We start from the raw sequence: 21992 nt of genomic DNA, 5'->3' as shown, positions 1-21992 counted from the left end.
GTATGGTGCTTCTTGTCACCAGTACGCTGATGACACGCAGCTCTACATCTCCTTTTTTACAACAGCAGTGGAGGCCATTTCACCCCTTGAGCGCTGCCTGGGAGCTGTACTGGAACTAATTGTTATAACTTTTATAACTGTATTTTTGATAATTTTATATATGTTATACTGTTGTGTTTTTATCTATGTAAGCCGCCCCGAGTAGACATTGTCTAGAGGAGCGGGGTAGAAATCTAACAAACAAACAAACAAACAAACAAACAAACAAACAAACAAACAAACAAACAAATAAATAAATAAATAAATAAATAAATAAATAAATAAATAAATAAATAAAAATACTGCAGTGGATGCAGGAGAATGGACTGAGGCTGAACCTGGACAAGACAGAAATTTTGAGGGTGGGCACTCCTATCGGTGGTTTGGTAAGCTCCCTCTCTTTTGGGGGGCAACTCTCACCACAAAGAGTGTGGTCCACAGCTTAGGGGTCCATCTTGACCCAGTGCTTACCATGGAGTCTCAGGTAGGATCCATGGTCTGCACTGCCCACTTACATCTTTGTCAGATTGTCCAGGTGTGCTTCTATCTTGATGCTGGGGCGCTTATCACTCTGGTCCATGCGCTCGTAATCTTGAGATTAAACTACTGTAATGTGCTTTACGTGGGGCTGCCCTTGAGATTGATGCGGAAACTACAAATGGTCCAGAACACAGCTGCCAGATTGTTAACTGGGGTGAAAAAAAAATATCACCACACTTCCCCCACTCTGGCGGCCTTACACTGGTTGCCCATTTGTTTCTGCATTGACTTCAAGGTATTAATGCTTACATATAAAGCCCTAAATGGTTTAGGACCTCGATACCTGACAGAGCGCCTGCTCCCACCTAGCTCTACTCATGTCGCTCAATCTATCCAGGCTGGGCAGCTGAGGGGCTTGACCCCGAGAGAGTCCTGGAAGGAGAGAACTAGAAACCGGGCCTTCTCGGTGGTGGCCCCGCTCGTCTGGAATACCTTGCCCCTGGAGATTCGCCTGGCACTCTTGCTGGGAGTTTTTAAGAGCAAGCTGAAGACCTGGTTCTGTACCATGATACAGCCTGAAGACCTCCCCCCTTCCATTTCTTAGTTTTTATGTTTTATCATCTTGGACTTTCTATATGTTGTTGATGACTGTAAGCCGCCGAGAGTAGATTCATTGAATCTAGATGGGTGGGAGTAAAAGCCAGAAAAAAAAAATACTAGCCTGTCTCTCGGCATCCTGTCAACTTCTTATACTACTTTTTAAATTATAAGCCTCACTATCTGATGAATTTCAGCATTTCTGGAGAGAGGGTGGTTGAACATTTCCAGAAAGATAGTTCTTCTGTTAGCAATGATAAAGCACTGTATGTCTAGTCTAAGTTTTTCTTCTTGATGGAATTTCTTCCATTTCTTCAGAAAAAGTCTGAAGAAGTGGAAAAACCAGGGAGATTACATGTTTTTGCTTAATGCAATGCATCCAGAGGACAACTTCATGAAAAGCTTTCCCTCTAAAATTCAGTGACTAAGGAAAGGTGAAGATGCCATACAAACCATGGCTAGAATAGCTCTTTTGTTTTGCTAATTTTTCTGCTTTTTTCTGTTAACAAGACTTCCGGAGAGCAGATTTAGCTAAAGGCAGGGGGTCACTCATTCAACACATTTTTCCCTGATAAAAAGATGTCTGTAGCTCACAACTCTCTCAATATGCTCCAAAAGAAACATGACTGGATCCAGTAAGATACTTGATTTTATCTACTGCACATTTTCTGATGTCTGGGACTAACAGACACACAACTTGCCTGTGACATTTAGAACCTGGAGGTAACATAATCAACCCTTCCCAGGGGTCTTTCTGCATACTCTGCTTTTACTGTAATATTTGTACAGTTGTGATCTACTTATTGACTCTAAATTTAAGGCACAGTTACTAGGCTGCTGGTACCAAACAACAGAAAGTAGCCACAAATATACAGTAAAATCTTGTACTGAGTTAATTCATGATAGGCAGCCAACACAACAAGACAAGGTGATATTACAGCACCAGCTGTTGTTAACAGATGTTGTTTAGCAGAAAGATAAGGTAAGATTGCATGCTGATGACATACCACCCCTGCTCGCAAAACTCTATGCAGTTGATCTATTTTATTAAGCTGTTCTACAATTTACCAACACATACTTACTTGGAAATATGTCCTGACAAAGTTGATGAGAAATGAAATGAATGCATTTGGAACAGAAATGAAATAAATACAGAGTGTAATGAGGTGGCTCCTTCTCATCTCTCTTGACGAAAAATATGCAATCACAATTTCAGGAGACCTCGAATGCCATCCAGACCAGCTCACTGCTTAATGCAATGTATCCAGAACTGTACCACCTGTTACATACAGCACTGATGTTACCTGTCTGTCATGGGTTTGGAGGGAAAGTTCCATCCTATGGGGAGTGGAAGGCGGGACATCAGGAGGAGGGGCTGTACTGTATATATATGTGATGCGTGTGTGGTGAAGTTCAGGAGATGCTGGGATGTGAAGAAGCAGCAGCTGGGAAGAAGAAGCTGGTGTGGGAGTCTGTGTGTCAGACAGGGTACTACTGTGTGTCAGAGTACCAACCTGATAGGTTCAGGTGTCTGTTGGTTAGCCAGAACTGATAGGTTCAGGGTCTGTGCTTCAAGTTAAGGGTTCTGTGTGAACCAAACTGTATGCATGTATGAATGAGAATAAGCCACGTTACTTTATCTTATTCACCTGATCATTTTATTTTCCCTGTGTGTTGTATTTAAATAAACCTTATTCTTTTATTTGTTAAAAATCCATCCCTGGTCTGTGTGACTTCTTACAGGGAATGGTTGGTGGCAGCTTAGTGAAAGTGTGGCAGATCCCAGTAGGTCTGGGTTTGTCACATTGATTGGTGTCCAGCGTGTGGGATACGACTGGTCCAGTTGTCCAGCGGTCCAGCAAAGCCTTGGCAAGTGTGCCCAGAGCAAGGGGGGTCTAGACAGGGACAATCTGAGGCATGTAGGTAATCTTCTAGGTGTACCTCACGGGGAGGTGCGCTAGTGGAAGAACGTGCCAACTGGGGAGACTAGATTAGGGTGCTCTGAGGCAGCCTGTTTTTGGCGGGAAAAAAGCTGAGGCAAAACTGTGTAGTAGCAGTGATCTAGCCTGCCTGCTGAGAGGCCCAGCAGAGGGGGGTAGACTCCAACTTGCTACAGTTGCAAGTTAAGTGCTGAAGGACAGCAGCAATCCCTAGGGAAAGCTGGTTCTGAGGCAAAAGGAAAAAAAAAAGTGGTCGTTTTATTTTGAGGCTTGACTTTTTAAGGCAGCCTGTTCTGAGGGGGGATTATGCCCTTGACGCGAAGCCAGATGGCAGAAATGGGTGAAGTGAAAGACCCCCAGGTTGACCAAGGTTCTGAGGATGAATTTGGCTCAGTGCAAGGTGACAGCACGGGAGAACAAAACCCAGAACTCAGAAAAATACTCATAGCCCAACAGCATGAACTGAGGGTGAGGGAAATGGAGGAAAGGGAAAGAGAGAAACAGCGGCAATTTGAATTAGAGAGAGAGAGAGAGAGAATGGAGAGGGAAGAAAGAATGGAGAGAGAGAAAATTGCTCTGGAAAAAGAAAGGATGGCGTTTGAATTAAGGAAATTGGAAATGATGAACCAGAATAATAATAACAATAGGGATTCTGAGGGAGGCCAATTGTCTAAGGCTGACCTGAAGAAATTCCCTGTGTACCACAAGGGAGATTGTCCTGAGGTGTTCTTTTCCTTAGTGGAAAGAGCGTTTGTGGACTTCTCAGTGAGGGAAACTGAGAAGATGACCATCATGCGATCTTTAATCAGTGGTAGCCTGGCTGAGGTCTATGCCGAGATGCCTGAGGAACTGATGAAAGATTTTGCAGAGTTTAAAAAACTGGTGTTTGCAAGACATGGGATAAATGCGGAACAGCTGAGACAAAGATTTAGGTCAATCACCAAGAAACCAGAACAAACTTTTACCCAAGTGGGGGCTCAATTGGTGAGGCTGCTTGAGAAATGGCTATCGCAGGAGGGGACAGAGACCTTTCAGCAGCTTAAAGATTTAATAGCGCTGGAACAGTTCTATTCAGTTCTCCATGGGGAATTGAAGTTCCAGGTGAGGGAAAGGAAACCAAAATCTGTGGTAGAAGCAGCCGAGATCGCAGATTTTATTTCGCAAATAAGAAAGCCCTTGGGTGAGGGGAAATCTGTAGGTAAACCCAAAGAAACCTACAGCAAGTACTCTCAGGGACCAGGGAAAAGCCAGCAAGGGGGAGGGGCCCATGGTGAAGGGAAGCCCTCAGACATGAAACCAAGACCTCAGATTTTGGAGGGAAAACCAAAGCAGGATGAGAAAGACTCAAAATACACCAGAAAATGTTATTTCTGTCAGGGAAAGGGCCATCTAATCTCAGAGTGTGAAAAATTAAAGCAGCTAAAAGGAATGGTGCCTCAGGATTCGAGTGGGACCAAGCCAAAAGCTGTGTTCTGTGTCCAGAAAGAGCAAGGCTCATTGTCACTGAGGGAGCCTGTTGCCATGGCGACTCAATCTGGAACAGCTACATCTGCTGATCAGGCTGAGGAAAATGGTCCTCTTGTAGAAGTCAGGCGCTGCCTGCTGGTGAGAACAGATTCTCAGTTGTTTGAGACAGCAGGGGTGGACGTAGGAATACTTGACCGTCAGTATCGGGGGCTGCGGGACACTTGTTCTCAGGTGACCCTGTGCCATCCAGATATTATTCCTAGGGAATATGTAATCCCAAATGAAAGCATGAAGGTGGCAGGGATTGAGGGGCAGATAATCTCACTGCCAATCGCGGAGGTACCTGTCAACTTTCAAGGCTGGAGGGGAGTTTGGCGGCTAGCAATTTCATCAACTCTGCCAGCAGCCGTGCTCGTGGGAAATGACCTGGCTGAACATGTGAAACGGGTGCTAGTGATTACACGTTCACAAGCCACCACGGGGACAGTTCAAGGGGGTAATGATGAGCCAGAGACGGAAGCAGGTGGGGGGAGTTCAGAAGCTGTGGTGGAAACCTTAACCACAGACAGCAGATTTGGACAAGAGCAAAAGGCAGACGCCACTCTCCAAAAGTGTTTTGAACAGGTGACTGACGCCCAGCTAACACCTGAAACCCCAGTGAGATTTCTGGAGAAAAAGGGGATTTTATATAGAGAGACCCTGAGGAATATCTCAAAAGGGGGAGATGGGATCAGAAGTCAGCTAGTGGTACCTGAAAAGTATCGCCCCATGATCTTACAAAGGGGGCACTCTGACATGTTTGCTGCACACTTAGGGGTGAACAAAACACAGGAGAGAATCACACAGAATTTTTACTGGCCTGACATAGGGAAGCAGATCAGGGAGTTCTGTAAACAATGTGATGTGTGTCAAAGGCAGGGGAATAACCGCGACAGGACCAAAGCAAAGTTGTGCCCTTTGCCTGTGATTGACACTCCGTTCAAATGCATAGGGGTGGATATTGTGGGACCTTTGCCCAAGGCCACAAAGAGGGGGAACAGGTTCATTCTCACCATTGTGGACCATGCCACGAGGTACCCTGAAGCCATACCCTTGACTAACATTGAAACTAACACAGTGGCAGATGCCTTGGTGGGGTATATGTCCAGGATGGGATTTGCCTCAGAAATAATCACAGATTTGGGCGCATCGTTCACATCAAAGCTCATGAAACGGTTATGGCAAATCTGTGGAATTAAGCACAAGGAAATCACTGCCTATCATCCTGAAAGTAATGGGTTAACTGAGAAGTTCAATGGGACTCTAATGCGCATGATTAGGGCTTACTTGGCAGAGAATCCAAACAATTGGGACCAGAAGCTGCAATCCCTTTTGTTTGCTTATCGATCAGTGCCACAAGCCAGTACCGGGTTCAGTCCATTTGAACTTTTATTTGGGAGAAGGGTGAAAGGGCCCCTTGATTTGATCAAACAAAATTGGGAGCAGATCACCCAGGATGACCCACAAGACGTTGTGACATACGTAGACTCTTTAAGGACTGACCTAAAGAGAAACCTAGAGCTAGCAGCAGAGACCCTGCAAGCTCAAAAGGTCAGAAAGAAAACTTGGGATGACCAGGAAGCCGGGGAGAGGCACTTTGACCCAGGGGAGGGAGTGCTTTGGCCTAGGCTCTGCAGAGAGAACAGACTGCAGCTGGGTAGCCCAGAAATAAAATACTTGGGTCACATGGTAGGGGGAGGAGGGATAAAACCCCTGGAGGCCAAAATAGAAGCTGTTCGTGATTGGCCCAGACCCAACACCAAGAAAAAAGTCAAATCATTTCTTGGGTTGGTGGGCTACTACAGAAAGTTCATCCCGAGGTTTAGCGAGATTGCGGCTCCGCTGACCGATCTGACGAGGAAGAAGGCTGATGACCGCATCCCGTGGACCAGCGACTGTGAGGCGGCGTTCCAGAGGTTGAAGGAGGCGTTAATCAACTATCCAGTGCTGCAGGCTCCAGACTTCGACCGGGAGTTCATCATCTACACCGATGCGTCTAACAGCGGGGTAGGAGCAGTTCTGTGCCAGGAGGATGAGAATGGTGACCAGCATCCAGTGTCCTACCTGAGTAGGAAACTTCAAAAAGGTGAGAGACATTTGGCAACCGTGGAGAAGGAGTGTTTGGCCATAGTCTACGCGATCCAGAAGGCCAAGCCTTACATCTGGGGAAGACATTTTGTTCTGTGCACTGACCATTCACCACTGCAATGGTTAAAGACAATGAAAACCCACAATAGTAAACTTATGAGGTGGGCTTTAAACCTACAGGACTATGACTTTGAAGTGAAGGTGGTCAGAGGGTCAGTGAACTGTGTTGCTGACGCCTTGTCAAGAAGACCTGAAGAATGAAGACGGCGAAAGAAACATGGACTATGTATATATATTGATGACAAAAAGTTAAATGTACCTGTTTTTTGAATTTGGTTTGTATGAATAAAGGTAAATTGATGTAATGTATATGGTAAATGTTTAAATGCCTAATTGCTATGGTTAACTTAGAATGTAAGTATAAGTAAGTATGGTATTGTATGTATAACTGTTTTTGTGTGTTTTATCCAGGTTGTTTTTTTGGGAAAAAGCACCTTAGCTTTCCCCCTACAAAACAACTTATAAAGAGGGGAGGTGTTACATACAGCACTGATGTTACCTGTCTGTCATGGGTTTGGAGGGAAAGTTCCATCCTATGGGGAGTGGAAGGCGGGACATCAGGAGGAGGGGCTGTACTGTATATATATGTGATGCGTGTGTGGTGAAGTTCAGGAGATGCTGGGATGTGAAGAAGCAGCAGCTGGGAAGAAGAAGCTGGTGTGGGAGTCTGTGTGTCAGACAGGGTACTACTGTGTGTCAGAGTACCAACCTGATAGGTTCAGGTGTCTGTTGGTTAGCCAGAACTGATAGGTTCAGGGTCTGTGCTTCAAGTTAAGGGTTCTGTGTGAACCAAACTGTATGCATGTATGAATGAGAATAAGCCACGTTACTTTATCTTATTCACCTGATCATTTTATTTTCCCTGTGTGTTGTATTTAAATAAACCTTATTCTTTTATTTGTTAAAAATCCATCCCTGGTCTGTGTGACTTCTTACAGGGAATGGTTGGTGGCAGCTTAGTGAAAGTGTGGCAGATCCCAGTAGGTCTGGGTTTGTCACACCACCCTTAACAGATGGATGTTAAACTTCTACTTGAACACTTCTGTTGAAGGAGGTCATGGAACCTGCACCATCACTAGTCTGTCCTGAGAGCCATAATAAACACTTTAGGTACTTGGGGCAATCTGTGAAATGTGCCTTCCAACCAGTTGTACAAGCAAACCTACAAATATGTGTTGGCAAATGCTGTTGTCAAAATCCTGGGACATGGAGTTGTGAAAAACATTCCTTCAGCATCTACCAACGTCAGGATATTGTTAAAGATGCTGGAACAGGGAAAGAAATAAGGAAACAATGATGGGTTGGGGGAACAGAGAATGGCAATCTAGACTGAGTGGTGATCCTCAAGGTTGAGAGCTCTTGAAGATGGTGGAGTAGAAATCAAAAGGTTATCTTAGGAACACTCATCATTCATACGGTGTTGTTGCTTTGGGGCAACCACTTTAAAAAATGCCTGGCTCTCAATATTGCCTGCCTCTGCCCCAGTCCCCACAGACATTGATCCAGAAGAAGAGGTGGTTGACAGGAAGGAAGGAAGGAAGGAAGGAAGGAAGGAAGGAAGGAAGGAAGGAAGGAAGGAAGGAAGGAAGGAAGGAAGGAAGGAAGGAAGGAAGGAAGGAAGGAAGGAAGGAAGGAAGGAAGGAGAGGAGAGGAGAGGAGAGGAGAGGAGAGGAGAGGAGAGGAGAGGAGAGGAGAGGAGAGGAGAGGAGAGGAGAGGCAAGGGAGCCCTTGCTGCTTCATGATACCTCTCTATTTTGTCTGCTAGCTTATTGGCTAGCTGTTCTAATGTCTGGTGCTGAGAGAGGTCCTCGGGCCAAGGCATTGTGGGAAGGGTGACAATGCAATGCCTTAGCTCCAAAGACAGTACTCAGAGCCAGAATTTTTTTTAAAAAAATATATGGTGAAAAGCAAATAAGTTACAGAAGCATCACAGCGCAGCAAGAGCCTTCCTTGGCCAAAGACCACTCTGCTCCTGCTGCAGCATTGTCTCATGTCACCACAGCTACTCCTACAGTTAGTCTTTATTTTCCTGGGAGCTGCCAGCCACCTTATGTTCTTCCTCTGGATAAGTATTTGAGGCAGATCAGAGTGATGGTAGGTAACCCCCATAGAGGGGGTGGGATCTTCCCGTAGCAGAAAATCTTACACTGCCTCTAGGACAAAGCAAAACAAAGCATGCTGCTTATCCCTTGAGCCATCTACCTGGGATTAAACCCCAGGTCGTGGAGCACAGTTTTGGCTGCAGTACAGCATTTTAACCACTGAGCCAAAGGCTCTTGGAGAAGCTGTGTCAGGGAACCAAGATCGTCTTCTTTGGCACCAGCCCGGCTGGTTCTCTTGTTACTCCTGCTCCTCAGGCAGCAGATTCTTCTCACAAGATTCTCTTGTTGCCTGCCGCTTCATCCTTTTACATCTCAGCTTCAAGATCGGGACTTTATGGTGTTGCAAGAACAGAGCCAAGAGGATGAGACAAGGGCAGCTGCTACAGCCTCAGAATGTGTTGCCCAGCCAAAGAAAGAGGAGGGAAGGGGGACCCAAGCGATCCCCCACCCCTGCTCTCCTTTGGCCCTCAAAAATGTGTAAAATATATGATGTGGTCCTCAAACTGAAAATTTTTGAGACTCCTGCCCTAAGGCAAAGTCCCAGTTGCCTCACTCTAGTCACAGCATTGTGTCTCCTATAGGATGTAGAACATATGACATCTAGAAATAAGAGCAGAACCCATATTTAAGTCAACTGAGACAACACCCACAGTGACAAACACTTTGGATTTGCTCTGCAATTAGCACAACTGGAACCAAATATGTTTCAGTGATCACATGACACAAAGGCCAATGCAAATCAGCCTGGCCCTTTTTGCTTCCACTTTTGGAGTTTTTTCCATGGCTGGTGGGGGCTTTTATTACTTTTTCAAAGCTGGGCAATATTTTAACAGTGCTTTCCCTGTATGATCATTTGTTTCATTTTTACAGCAAGACTGGTGTGTTGTGTCACTGTGGGTGTTGTACGCCTGATATATAGAGATGGACACAAACTGAGCTATGAACTGGGGAAAAAAATCCACAAACTGGGCTGGTTTGTGTTTTGGTTCATGGTTTGGTTCATGGTTTGGTTTGTGCAAGCTGTTTTGCCAAAATGAAATGAAGCATCAAATGTTTTCCCCCTGAGCACTCTGTTTGCTTTGGCAAAGAGGATGCCTCCTGCCTCCTTCCCACTGCCCCCATTGCCTCCCTACCTGATCCTACTGCCTCCTCCTCCTCCTCTTCTTCTTCTGCTGCTGCCATATTCAGAGACAGCGGCCCAGCTTCCCTCCTGGGAGCTAGGCTTGCTGTCTGTGTGCATGTGCATGCCTATCAACTGATAGGCATGTGCATGCCCAGACAGCAGGTCCAACTCCCAGAAGGGACGCCAGGCTGCTCTCTCTGTGGCTGATGGTGGAGGAAGAAGAGGAGTAGGCAGGACCAGGTAGGGAGGTGACAGTGGGGAGGGTTCAGGCGGGTGACAGAGGGGGTGGAGGCATCAGGTTCCCATCCTCTCCGGCACAAACCAGATAAACAAACCACGAACCAGTTTGTTTTTCCGGGGTTAGGGATGGTTTGTGGCTCATGAGTAGCTACGAATCAAGAAGCCTCCTGATTCATCATTTTTCTGGTTCGTTCCAATCTCTAGTGACATATTAAGCTGGGGCATGATGTTTTGGAACAGCAAAACAAAAATGAATAAAACACCCCCACGATCTTACTTCCTAGTTATCAGAAAGTATTTTTTTAAGTTTAAACAAATTATTTAATTTATGCTAGATTGCCTTAGCGTTATTTTTAGATTACCTAAAAACTTTGATTTAGCTCTAGCTCACCTCTGCACAGAAAAAAAAGGGAAAAGAAACAAGAGTGGGGATTGTCAGGTGGGTGGCATCAAAGGAAGGGGGCTGTGGGCTGTGAGTGCATCTCAAATTGCATCAGACTGAAGTCCAGTGTGGTCCTAACCAGGGTCCACACGTCTGGGGTTTTCATGTGATCTCCTGAACCAAATATAACCATAAAAGATAATGCTAATCAGCAGCCAGTGTAGTTGCACCCTCAGAATCTGCCTCTCTACAGAAAGAAAGGGCCTCTAGGACAAGAAATGGGATAAACCTGCTCTAGCCAGATCCTGAAAAACATACCTTTTGAACTACAACTACCAAAATCCACAGCTAGCACAGTTCAACTGTCACCAATCAGATACTTCTGGAAATCCTCCAAGCAAAGCAAGAAGACAATGGGAATACCCAGTTGTCTTTGTCTCCTGGCATCTGATATGGAGAAATACACTACCCCTGAACCTGAGAGCCCCTGTTACTTGTCCTGCCTAATAGCTTTTGGTAGGCCTATCCTCCAGGAATCTGTCTAATCTTTTAAAGCCACATAAGCCAGTGGCTGCCACCTGAAACCTATCCAGATGTTTGTCATCTTATTGGGCCTGGGAATTGGAGTTAAGCAAGGTCAAGATATTGGTATAGAGTCAAAAAACACCACTAGCCAACATTCCTCGAAGTATTTCAGTATTTTTACTGTCAGTCAAATCCCACATGGAATGTGAAAAGCAGCTCTTTTTTCTCGCTTGTGGGAGCAGAACTTACTATCCCTTGTCACTTTGGAAGGAAGGCTCAAGTTCACTTGTGATGTGGAAAGTACTTGAACTGAGGCGGCTTACTATTGCTTCGTTTATCTGTTACCTAATCAGTTGGTGCCAATGCACTACATTCATGAAATTTTAGGCTTCACTTACCACTGAATATTAACAAGAAAACCAGCGCTGAACTTGTAATCCTGTGAAGCATAGTGGGGATTTACATCTGAACAGACATGTATAAGAAAGCATCAGCCGTTTTGCAGAATTCCGCTACAGTAACAGAAAAGTGAAGACAGAATTCCCAGGCTGGTGTCTGGATTCTAAAATTTTCAGCTTTATAACAATATATTAACCCTTACTGGCTCCATTTAATCCAGAAGAAGATCTTTCTCTTTAGGCAGGCTTTTCTTTAAATGACCAGTTAATCAACGGAATTATTATTTTTAAGTGTTTTTATTTTCTGTGTTTTACTCATGTTTTTAATATTGTGATAGTTGTTTAATTCTCTTTTTTTACATTGTAATAATTTATTATTTTAGCTTTTAAATTGTGTTTCTTTTAATACTGTAAGCCGCCTTGGATCTTAACAGAAAGGCTGAAAATCAATCAATCAATCAATCTTCATATCTGGCTAATTTGTCTAATTTTTTCTAATTAGAAAATGAGATGACACTGTCTAAAAGGGATACAGGGGGCACGATGCCTGAAGTTACTGACAGCAGTGAAACAAAGTGTTGGACTTCCCCAGCTACCCTTCAGTTCCACTATAAGTAATAAATTACAAATGAAAATGAGCCTAACCATTAATTGAGGTTGACAATGATTAAAAAACATAGCAAATTTCTCTCTTTACAGCTTTACCACCAATCTTATTATTAGTATAACGGAAGTAGAGCGGGCAAAGTAAAGTGGGTTAATGTTTCCTTTAAAAGTTAATAAGCCACTGGAGTGCTGTTTCCCAAGTGGACCACATCCAAACCTATGATTTTAGGAGAAATTATATTCTTTCAGGGTCACTACAAGATTTCTGTGTGAAGTTCTATGAAAAAAATAAGCATTTGTGTTTGTGAAACAAATGTACTGTTAAGGAAGACTATAGTTTGAAAAATGAAAGAACAGATAGTATCAGGGTTGGGGGCAGATAGGAAATTTAGAACACTATTGAACAGTTGATGTTCTAGTCCATTTTTCCTTCACTGTAATAGGTTACTTAATGCTTTCAGAATGTAAAGGCCAAAATTGTACATGATGGCTCATCATTAGAAGAAGAAATCCCTTATATTCTAAGAACATCTGGTTGTCACAGCAAGGACTTTTCATAACTCCTGTAGTTTGCAGATTAGTTTGCTTTGCCTTCTGATAGGTCATCAGGAGACGAGGGGGGGTGCAAAAGCTTTGTTTGCCAGTAAAATTGCTCAGTCACAAAGGACTGCTTGAATGCATCAAAGAAAATCACTAACCCCATAGCTTGAGGGGTTTTTTTGCACACTAGTTCACTGCTATTTCTGCAAAGAACGTGGGTGATTTTGTACATGTTTTTTCAAGGTGCAATTTGTGAAAACATGCTTTGGTTTAGTCTTCTACTCTTGAACATTAAAATGCCTTGTTGAATGTGAGCTACTAAGTCCTCAGGTATTCTGTACATTAATTTAGAACCTTTCTCTACTCTTTAAGTAAACCTCCAGATGCATTGCATATCTACTAGAGATATACATCTTGCCCAGAGAGGTGTTCTCCGATTTGATCTACCTGTAGTTATAACTAAATCTGATATCATCTAGAATACTGGATGCATATTTTTCAGAAGAATGATCACATTCCATATAGAATCTACTTAAAACAATTATACCAGGGGGTTCAGCACAGCTACTTGTGTCTTGGCTTTTAATCCCAAAGTTTGTCATAGGCTCTTACTCAGAAAGGATTTTAATGGAGCGGGATTACTCTCGAAGCAAAAGTCCTTCACAGAGGCAAGTACATTTGTAATGTATCCAGAGCTGCTGGAAAAGAAAGCTGAGAGTGCGATTACTTTGTACATTTTAAGCTGATGGCTATTTGCTTTTACTTTCCACAGAGTGACATTGCCACTTCCTAACCTATTGCATGTTAACTTTAGGAGATATTTTTAAAGAGTTCTTGATCATGAGGTTGCATTCCTCCCTTCCATGATTTCGTGGCATTAAAGGACAAAGATTTTTGAAAGCATGTATGTTTTTAATGCATGCTCCCTGTCAGAAGGCAATCAAAATTGAGTGGACACACAAACTAGGCTACTGGGGACATGGTAATTGTTAATTAATCTGATCACCTACAAGTTATAATGTGAGAGAAGTAATGGGGGGGGCGCGGGGGAAGACCACTTGCACAGTATTGCACCCTGCATGGTCATATCAACCATGCTGATAATAGCAGCTCATGCCATGATGTCTGAACATTAATTCAGTGACTGTCATGATGTGATGACTCACACCCAGTAAGCATTAGTGTCCTTCACAGTGCTACAGATGTGGAGCAGCTGCTTAAATTGCCTCGTGGCACAGTGGTTAAACGGCTGTACTGCAGCCAAAACTGTGCTCACGACCTGGGGTTCAATCCCAGGTAGCCGACTCAAGGCTGACTCAGCCTTCTATCCTTCCGAGTTCGGTAAAATGAGTACCCTGCTCGCTGGGGGGGGGGGCAATGTGTAGCCTGCATAATTAACTTGTAAACCGCCCAGAGAGTGCTTGAAGCACTATGGGGCGGTATATAAGCAGCACACTTTGCTTTGCTTTAAGTTAAAACTTGATCTTGTCACAGTACAAAAATAAATGTGTCTCTCAAGGTGATGTCACAAGGCCACTATGCTAGGCCACGCATGTCTAAAGCTGTGACTTTCAGTTATGTTGATGTCATAACCCTACAACCTTCACAGTATTTCTTCTTCAGGACTTTAATATGAGCAGTACACTTACCACTGTTATTTCCATGTCTGCCTTTTCTCAGGTCCTGATTACTTTCCTATCTAAAATCCCATTAAGAATGAGTACAGGAACATTGTAATGGTTAAGACAATGAGATAGCACTTGGAAGTTTTGGGTTCCTATCTCTATTGAACCATGAACTTAGTTGAACTCTGTGACTTTCTGCCATTAACAAGGGGGATGCAAAATCGGCCTGTATTACAGTATTGCTGGCATACTTTCAGAGTCAAAGTGCATGATATAGCTACAGTACAATGTTAGAAGTGTAGCCTCCTTAAAATGGAATAGACTTCTATTTACCATTGCAAAAACTTAACTCATATGGTTGTTTTTGCATGTTTTGCATCCCTCCTATTACAGGTAGAACAGTACAGAGAAGTGAACATAGACTTGAGCTCCAGATTTATGGCAGCATTTTATTCTCCCATTCTCATGTTTGGGAACATCTTTGGTTATGCACAGGAAAGTACGCACAAAAGTCTAGCCTCAGCTTTCTCCATCGTTGAGAAAGGTAACAGCTCATTTGAACAACTAGCTTTCCCCAGTGCTACAGTAAAACTGGAAGTTCTTCTGGTCACAATTGAGGTTTATATTTGAAACATCCGAAGTCCACAAGCCTTTTAAAATAAGAGGCTTTGTAAGATTCATGCTTCCTTTTGGATTGACACATGTAGCACACAAGAAATCAAGAAGGAATAGCAGCATCCGTACACATCTATTGGCTGGAAAATGTGAAGCCACCAATCATTCGGTGGGTACAGCCATGCAAGCTGTAATAGATCAGCCCCACCTTCATAGTAAAGCCAAGTGAACATTGCTGGAGAATTTCTGTGGTGTGAGAAACGACTGCACATTGTCTGTATCAGCTCCTTCGGCATATCTTGAGAGATATGCAGGTGCTTAGATTATAGATGCAAATACATTTTCACTGAAGTCAGCACTCCCTAGCTAATGGAGTTCTGTTTGGGTAGGGGAAAGCTTCTCGTGCTTCAGTTTCTCCTAGCATTAAGGGGGGGAAATCACTGTGGGCTAATCTCCTTTCTCAGAACTTTGTTTATGGGGGATGACTGCAATGCTAGAGAAACAGAGATGGTTCTAAACAGTGTAGGGGGAAGGGAAGCCACATCACCACCTTAACTCATCTGAAAACTTGAACTAGGCCCAAACTAAATAGCTTATGGGGCCCCATTAGACACAATAGCCTCAAAAGGTTAATAGAAGTTTGGCAGTATCCTGATAAACATCTGAAGTACCTTCACGCCTGGAAAGAATGAAGCCTGTTTTTCAGATACCTGGTCAAATTTGGCAGCAACAACAGTTAGAAAAACCTTACTTCAGTCTATAAACATAGAGCAATACCGATAATGCTCTAATATCATCAAGAAAAATAAATATGAGAACACGTAAAACTCAAGCTTGTGATTCCCCCCTTTCTCAACAGATTTGTGGGGAACTAAAAAGGCTATTAAACAGAACAAAAAGATACTACTTCTGGCAGCATTTATAGTTTCTACTATTACTATTATCACCATCCTCATCTTCATTGTTATCGACTCTAAATCAGTGCCTGGTGTTGGTAATGTGCTAGATGAGAGCAAACTGAAACTTAACCCATCAGATCTGGGAACAGCAAAAACATAGTCAAAGGACACTAGTCCCTCCAAGAGTCTGGCGTCCTTGGGACCTCTGGGGCTGGAATGAGCACAAATCTCAGGGTAGCCAAAGTTTCCTCAAGTTACCCATGCCCATCCACACCCTGCAAAGAGGGTGTGAGTGGGCAGGTGAGCTGCCCCTAGGGCAGCTGGGTTTTTGCTGACTCCTCTTATAGTCGCTGCAGATGCTCCTGCTGGCACTGGCATCTCCAGTACAGTATCTCTTTTGTGTTTGTGCTGGGTTCCGGGCCAACTTCAGTCTTATCTGTTTTTCCATTCCCTCACCCCTTATTTCTTTTTAGTTTTTCTGTCTTTGTGTGTGTGTGAATTATATGGAGGAGAGACTGGTTACTATCCTGAAGAAAAACAAAACAAAATACAGTGGTGTCTCGCTAGACAGTTACCCCACATGATAGTTTTTTCGCTAGACATTGGCTTTTTGCGATCGCTATAGCGATTCGCAAAACAGTGATTTCTATGGGGGAATTTCACTGGACAATGTTTGGTCCCTGCTTCACAAACCGATTTTCACTAAATGACGATTTTGACAGCTCCCTCCGTGCTCGCGAACAGGTGTTTTTGGGGGCCTAAGCTTCGCAAGACAGTGATTTAAACAGCTGATCGGCGGTTTGCAAAGCGGCTTTCCTATGGCCGATCTTCACTAGACAATGACTATTCTTCCCCATTGGAACTCATTAAACAGGTTTCAATGCATTCCAATGAGGAAATGCTTTTCGCTAGACAATGATTTCGCTAAACAGCAATTTCAGTGGAATGGATTATCATCATCTAGTGAGGCACCACTATAAAATATACAATACAATAAATATTAAGAGCTTTAGTTACTTGGGCCCAAGAGATATTGTTATGTGGCATCTAGAAGCTCGGAGCACTGAGGGATTGAGAATTAGGTAGGACTGTTATATGTATTACTTATCAAGCACTTGCAATACTTGGATAGATCAATTATAGTGGATTTGACATGTTACAAAAACAAAAATCCAAGGGAGAGGGGAAAATAAGGCACTAACTCACTTGTTAAAAAACAGTTACCCAACTGAGTGGACTGGAAGGGAAACGGTAATTCAAGGAGCTGGTGGAAGAATATATCTCTCCAAATAGACTACAGCTTCCACAATCCTTCACCTTGCTTGTGATGGCTACCGCTGATGAAGACCAAAATGTTTGAAGGCCCATAACTGCTCTTGTGCCATTCTAGTACAGAACAAGCTGAATATCTTTTTCATCTCTTCAGAGAAGGGCATCAAGGGACGGGAAACCAAGCCCTATGTGGAACGACTAAAAGATCTGGAAATGTTTAACCTTCAGAAAATAAGACTGAGGGGAGATAGGATAGCACTCCTCAAATACTTGAAAAATTGTCATATGGAGAATGGCCAGGATCTGTTCTCTATCATCCCAGAGTGCAGACCGTAATAAAATGCTCAAGTTACAGAAAGCTAGATTTTGGTTGAATATCAGGAAAAACTTCCTAAATGTTAGAGCAATATGGCAATGAAACCAATTCCACTGGGAGGTGGTGAATGCTCCAATACAGAAGGCATTCAGGAAAAAGTTACAGAGCCATCTGAGTTGTCAAATCTTGCCCAGCACCCTCCTAGAACACCCACCAGATCTCAGATGGGCACTGGGACCAGTTGGTCCACTCAGGAGAAGGAGAGAACTGAAGATAATGAGGAGGAGCACCTGAGGAAGGAGGTGGGTGCCTGTCTCTGTGAACAACTGGGGACTGTATAGTTGGAGGAAATGGTGGGGAGAGGGAGACCAGGACAAGGTCAGAGGAGACCAGCGCAGGGGATTTGCAGCAGGAGAGGGCCTGGGGTGATGCATTGGAGGAGTTAATGCTAGTCTTCCTGGTGGAGAAAGAGATCTGAGAGTTTCATGTTTCTGTGGGTATATCTGTATCTGTCCATATGGCTTGACTCACCTTGGCTTTGAGCTTCTCTTCTGTCCTATAGGTTAAAAGGTCTCATTTAAGAGAAGATTTTATAATGTGAGTGAGAGTCACATTCCAAACCCAACCTGAAGCAAGACATCCTATCAGCCTCTTGAATATGCTGTTGATGACTTGCTGTGGTAAGAAATCGTGTTTTTTTTTGCTAAAGATTCAGATTAATTAGTTACACATAATTATTTATTTTGTTCCTTTCCTTAATAATTAAGGTATAGCTACATTACAGTACTATAGTCTAACAAAGCATAGCATTGCTTCTTTTGCAGTGAAACTATAACTTTTCAGTTCTTTTAATTTTTTTTTTTTTTTTTTTTTTGTAATTTCATTGGCCTCAAGTAGTGGAGGAGGAATATCACATGGTTCAAGTACTGGTTTGTGCTATGCCTTGTGCTCCTCCTTCATTTTCTCTTTGGGGTTTTGAGGAAACAAGATGGGACTGCACTTTGTACCATAAGCCATTGGTGCATAGGGTTCAGATATTTTAAAAAATTAACTAAAGTCATAACAATTTGGTGGTTATTTTTGAGAAATGGGAAATAGTTCCATTGTCCCTTAACTACATGATACAGCTTGAAAAAATCCCAAACATGGACAATATGGCCCAGTGAAAACTCTTTTGAATTTGAAAGCAATCTATGTTTAGTTGGGCTTGAATGACATTGGTAGATGGGTTATAAACAACTGGAGCAATAATAGTAGCTAACCATGTTGAGAGCTTGTAACGATAACTGCAGATTTATTTATTTATTTTTTTAAGAAAAAGTAACTTGCCAAGTTCTAGCTTTTGGTAGCACTGTTCAATTGGATCTGATACACTAGAGACAATATATATTTTTTTCTGTGTAACCTTTTTCTAATTACAGGAGGTTCAGAGACTATTGAATTGATTATAATTTTTTTTGTCTTAACCATTTTCTTCATCACTGAGTTTCACTTGGACCTTGCTGTGAACTTTGTGAGAGCTTGTTTCATTACATCTCCAAATTGGACAATAATATACATATCAGAACAGGCACCAAACCTCAATTTTTGAGGAAGGAGCATAATTATCCCTTCTACTCATGATGTTAGAATCATGTTGGAATGGAGAAGCCCATAACAAGGAAGGGGCAATCATGTGGGAAGAACCATGATAACTGCAGGAAAGGAGGGCTCCAGTTACTGTGTGAGCAGAATAATATGACGTGGAGAAACTCTGAACAGCAGCCATACCACTCCTAATACCTCAGAGCAGGCACTGACTGTAATCAAATCTGCTGAAACAACCATGTCATCATTTCACTTGCTCAATGAACAGGACTAAGAAAACCATTAGCTCAGGCATAACTGAAGTAGTGGAACTCCACACCTAGCTGAGAGCTGGGAAACACAATCAAGACCTACCCAAAACTGATTCTTTAACCCGCCATGGGAGATTATCAGCCTCAAGAATGTGCCTGTTTGGTAATTTCCAGCTCTGTAAAGGGAAGATGGAGTGTGACTTTTCGACCTGTGGGCTTCCAGATTTATCCGGGTGTACGCAAACTGTCCAAGCATATTGTTAGGGCTGGGAGGAGCCAACCACAGGTAGCTCCATTTGATACCTCAGTAGCCTGATTGAGTACCTGTGGGAGAAGAGATCACATCTGTGGTCAAAGGTGGTGCAGCGAAAAGTGCTTCCTTGGCTGTTGGATGATTCTAGCATTTAACCACAAACGAGTCATTGCTCAGAGGTCCTTTCACATTTACAAACCTCATGTGGATCTTGGTGAATGTGTAACCACTAGAAAATCACAGGAAGAGCAACCTAAAAGAAAAAGAAAGGGTCTTGTCAAGGAGTAAATGAGATGTTTCCTGTTCTTAACCCCACCCGAGACAGTCAGTTTTGAAGTTAATATTTACTCCAGTAGTAAAGTCAGAACAGCAATACATAGTCCTTCTTTAGGTTTCTGTGCCTTTTTCCTCACATGAAAAGAATCATTATCTTTGAAATGGTGTGGTTTGTGGGTCTCTGGGGAGATTTTTCTTCTTCAAATATAGCAGTCTTAATTTAGGTTCACACCATGTGATGGTGTTTCCCAGTTTTCCTTGGCAATCATAAGCCATGTTTTCTACTTTGGTGCTCGTATTCTGTGTGTGTGTGTGTGTGTGTGCATGTGCACGTGTGTAATGGAGTACTTTCACCATATTTTTGGACCCAGAAGACCTAGTTGCTGTTGACTGTTTCAGCTCTGATAAGGTTCCTAAAATATTCAAGGAACATGGAGGTACCTTTTTTCAGTTACTACGGCAAATACTAATAATCTCAGAACTGCAGGGCTGGATGGGATGATGGGTCATCGAGTCCAGCCCTTGTCAAGGAGGCACAGTGGTGAATCAAGCTCCTAACCTCTGGCTGTGCAGCCAGTTATCTAAACTATTAAGCTACCCAGCAATTCATAAACAACATTTGAGTAATTGGGCAAAAAGAGGTCTCCAAACTGTACAGAACATGGAAAAAGTGCTTTTTTGAACTACAGCTCCCAGAATCACAGCCAGATGCTTAGAGGCTATGCTGGCTGGAAGATTCAGTAACTTGTAGTTGAAAAAAAGTAAAATTTCCAAGTTGTGGAGCAGGAATGGGCATGAATTCCCATGATCCAATACTATTGGCTATGCCGAGCCAGCACTCGAGGGCAAACAGTTATTTGTGTGGGGGTTCTTCTATGTAATCAATATAAGTGAGAGTTTGTAGCTTCTTTTTCCTGGGCAATTCCATTATTGAGATGCCAGGTGGGAACTGATTCGTTACATGTTCCTTCCATGTTAAAAAGGCTTCTTGCAAAAGCAGTTTTTCTTCCACAATTCACTTTATCCTACACAATCCGTGTGCATGAAATCTCAATACCTTCACACTTTCTCCCCACATAGGTACTGAATGGGTAGTGAAGAAGTAGCTTGCACCCGCTCTCAGTCCCCTGAACAACAATCATCCATACAGCCAATATTGATGATCGAGATCTGTGAAACAACCTTGGGAACAGAGGTAGGCAACGGTGGGATCAGTGAATGCAGTCCATGATATAGCAAAGCCAGTGCTCAAGGGTTGAAGATCTGGGGTGTTCTGAGTAATAGAAGTTAAGGCATTATCTCTATATACACACTCCCTCCCCGAGATCCCCTGTGCCCCAGAGCTCTAACTAGCAATGTTGGTTCTGAGGGATTTGCAACCCTATCGGATTAATTTTGGACACCCAGGAAAGGGAGGGAGAAATGGGGACAAATGCTTGGGTCAGAGTACATGGCAGCCACATTGCTTACATGCTGAGCCCAGCTGTTCTGTTTTTCATACTTCCCAGAGAGGAACAGTTGAAGGTGGTGTGCTACCTTAGGGCAGGCATGTTCAGATCCTTTCAACAGCAAATATTAGTAAGTGGTTTGTGCTCATTCAGCAGCACATTTTAATGCCTTCTAAAGTTTGGCACCTGGGGTCAAAGCCCTAGTTGCCTTGCCCGAGTTACAATTCTGCTCTTCCCACTGAGCTTAGCTGCTTTCTTCATAATAGCTATGGGGGAAATAGTTTTCCCCCAGGAACAGTATATTGTTGCAAGCTATCCCTGTTGCAATACAAACTATTTGATATAGTTTGGTCTTGAATGGGCAATTCAAGGTGATGAATATCACCAAATATATGTGGGTTTTTTTTTTTTGTTTGTTTATTTATCAGGCCCAATCCAGCTGCCTATACTTTTGGATTGTCTTTAGGGTGTTTTGCTTGACTAATACATCCCTGGATGGACTTCCCTCCTAACTGCAGATGCTCAGTATATACATATGGGAACCACAGTCTAGGCTAGAAACAAATGTTACAGCTAGCCCACAATGGGAAGAAAGCAATGTATAACTAATGGGAGTGTCACAGCACAAATGTCTGCCATTTTAAGGATTATGCAAATTAGCTTTCTTTGTTTGGTGATCGCCCTTCAGGTCTTAAGCACTGGGTTCCTTTGAGGTACAATTTCACAAGGGTAGGAAACCTGCCTTGCTCACCTCTTTGCAACACCAATGCTCTTTCGGCTCTAATTACAGGCTGTCACTAATGTCTGTTTCCCACCACAGCTGA

At 43.2% G+C, this 21992-nt stretch overlaps 1 long non-coding RNA gene across 1 annotated transcript; it reads right to left on the bottom strand.

Moving 5' to 3' along the window:
• Positions 1 to 11774: 11774 nt before the first annotated feature.
• Positions 11775 to 19681, bottom strand: LOC144586055 (uncharacterized). Its single transcript, XR_013540764.1, has 2 exons — positions 19644 to 19681; positions 11775 to 19515 (listed from the first exon to the last, which is right to left on the bottom strand). It is a non-coding gene; the product is annotated as an uncharacterized LOC144586055 (long non-coding RNA).
• Between the last annotated feature and the right edge of the window lie 2311 nt (positions 19682 to 21992).

The sequence above is a fragment of the Pogona vitticeps genome, chromosome 1 (genome assembly GCF_051106095.1).
Source record: "Pogona vitticeps strain Pit_001003342236 chromosome 1, PviZW2.1, whole genome shotgun sequence".
Classification (NCBI taxonomy): domain Eukaryota; kingdom Metazoa; phylum Chordata; class Lepidosauria; order Squamata; family Agamidae; genus Pogona; species Pogona vitticeps.
This window is presented reverse-complemented; position numbering and strand designations above follow the sequence as displayed.